Source organism: Alligator sinensis, unplaced genomic scaffold (assembly GCF_000455745.1).
Source record: "Alligator sinensis unplaced genomic scaffold, ASM45574v1 scaffold125_1, whole genome shotgun sequence".
In the NCBI taxonomy this organism is placed as follows: Eukaryota; Metazoa; Chordata; order Crocodylia; family Alligatoridae; genus Alligator; species Alligator sinensis.
This window is the reverse complement of record NW_005841893.1, coordinates 4,083,354-4,086,014: the sequence shown is the minus strand read 5'-3', so window position 1 is coordinate 4,086,014 and position 2,661 is coordinate 4,083,354. Positions and strand designations below refer to the sequence as shown.

The 2,661-nt window shown below is 53.0% G+C and overlaps 1 protein-coding gene across 4 annotated transcripts in view; it reads right to left on the bottom strand.

The window, feature by feature from the left end:
• The window catches only part of CCSER1 (coiled-coil serine rich protein 1), a 331,818-nt gene that overhangs the window by 133,251 nt on the left and 195,906 nt on the right, over nucleotides 1-2,661 (bottom strand). The gene's annotated exons all lie outside the window — the stretch shown is intronic.

Genomic DNA, 2,661 nt, shown 5'->3' with positions numbered 1-2,661 from the left:
TGCCCATGGGCTATGTCAGGGGTTTTCAAATGGGGCCATGCGTACCCCTGGGGGTACTTTGGAAGGCCCCAGGGGGCATGTGGCAGTGGTGCAGAGAAGCCGACATTTCTCACTTTGCTGCTGTGCGGGGAACACCCCCCCTGCTCATTGCCTGGACTCTTCGCTTCTTGACTGGCCATTGGGTGTACGCCAACCAAAAAAGCTGAAAACCCCTGAGCTATGTGGTTCCTGATCCAGCAGTGCCAGCATGTTCAGTACATGAAATATTCCTACCAACAGAGTCAACTCCTGTCACTGCTTCTATTGAGAGCTCGTTCAGTTCCTGTGCAGGCTGGTGCACAGCATCATGTACAGCCATACAGACATAACAGGCCTGACCACGGAGTCTCTAATTTGCCAACCAGTTCAATGAATGCAAATTCATAATGGGAGAGACTGTGCAGGTGTCCTCCACTATCCATAAGTGCTGGCACTGCAATTTACCTGCCCCATCAACCTACAAGAGGTTGACAATCAGAGAAGGGCCACGAAACTAGCTCCACTTTTGAGAAAGACACTGAAGAGTCTCTGTTCTGCCCCAGCCATGGGATTTACTACTTCTAAAAGCCAAGAGCTGATTTTTATGAAGTACTGGGACACAAGCCTAACCACCCACAAGTTCCTGCTCCATACCCTTCTTTGGCTTGTAGATAATGCCAGAGATGTTGATGTGATAGGAATGGATATTTTCTATGTAATAAGAGTTTGGGAGGTAGATTCCTGATGTGTTTTTTGGACAGGAAGGATTTTATCCTATGCACATAACAGACAGGGTTGAGCAGCAAGTATATGGTGACCTGTGAGTCTCACTCCACCTCTCTGAGGCAATAGTTTGGAATGGCAAATGGACCTTTGGGGAGCAGAGTGGGGGAGCAGAAAGGCAAGGAGCAAAGACTCCTGGGATCCTAAAGAAGAGAGCCATGCCCTGTGGCACTATGTGTAACTGGACAGACATTACACACGGCACTAGAAATCATCTCACTGCCAAGAAATTGCTGTTTAAAAGAGATACCATTTCATCATGAAACCAGCATATTTTTTTCCCTTGACAAACTGCTTCAACACCTGTAAGCTTGCTTCTTTGGATATATTTCTTACTTCAAATCTAATGCCTATCCATTGCCTAACTAAGCAGGCCAAGCAGATTATTTCTAGGCCTATCACAACATTGGCCCAACCACCTGTCTAGGGCAGTCCACCCACCTGACTCGCCTACCACGCCTCTGTTGGAACTGAATACTTGTTCATATGTAGAAGGCTGCCCATTAGGGCTGTATGAAAAAGCACCATTTTGTTTTGACTTCTGTTTCACTGTTTTTCAAAGGGACAGTGTTTCATTTCATCAAAACTGTTTTGCTGTTTCAACACATTTCAACATTTCACCCACAGGCTATAACAGGTAATCATGAAAATACCTATAACTTTGTCACTTCTCACCCGATTCAAATGAAAATTGCAAGAATGGTAGCCACTGCTGAGGCCATGAAGCCTGCCAAGTTTCAAGGAGATAGGTACACAGGTTTCTGGGAAACCGCACCTCAAACTGCTAAAAACAAAACTTGTGTTACTTGCTGGCAGCCTCCTCTCATCCTGTGCACAGATCTGGGGGCAATGTTCCCTCTAAGGAGTAGCAGTCCATGAGTGCGCCACTTCAGTCCGTGAGCATGCCACTTTGGTCCTGCCTCCCCCTTTCAGTGCAGCATGGGATACTTAACGAAGGTAAGCTCCTCACTCTTCACCCAGGACAGGCAGTGGGGCCTGAGGAGCTGGGGGCTGGAGCCTGGGCCTGGAGGGCTGGAGCCTGCCTGCTCTGAGCGAGGCTCCATTGGGACCTGGGGGCTGTAGCCTGGGGGGCTGGGGCCTGGTGCGGGCTCTGGGAAACTGTTCCGCTCCCCTGCATTGCCTCGGGGAGCAAGGAGGCACGTGGCATCAGGGCTGGGGAGTGGAGCAGTTCTCCAGAGCTGGCAGAGCCTGCAGAGCAGTTCCTCGGGGTCAGCAGAGCCCGCACCAGCCCCCGCCCCAGCCTTCATCCCTGCCTTGCCTCACCTCAGGGAGGAGCCGCTGCCTGCCCTGAGTGAGGCTCCGCCGGCTCCAGGAAATGCTCTGCTCCCCAGCCCTGACACCACGTGCTTCCTTCCTCCCCAAGGTGTTGCAGGGGAGCGGAGCAGTTTCCCCAGAGCTGGCGAAGCCCACACCAGCCTCCACCTCCGCCTTGCCTAGGGGAGTAGCTTACCTTTACTAAGTGCCCCACGCCACAGCCCAGCTCCATTCCCAGTGGGTGCACAGCCTGAAAAAGTTTGTGTGCAGCCAGCCTTCTACTTGCGCGTGGCCGCGCATATGTATACCTTAGAGAGAACTTTGTCTGGGGGCCTGCACCCCCGGGAGGGCTGTGGGGCTGTGCTGGAGGACAGGTGCTGCCGCTGGCCCCAGGAAGCAGTGGCAGCCTCCTGCCATCCTGCACACAGATGTCGGGGCCTGCACCCCCAGGAAGAGTCCAGCAGCACTGGGAGGGCAGGCAGCAGGAGATCCAGTGGCAGACTTGAGTCGCTCAGAGTGCAGCCCTGGCAAGCACAGACTGGCGGCAGAAGACTCCACAGCCCCCTGGAGTCAAGCCAGGAGTCA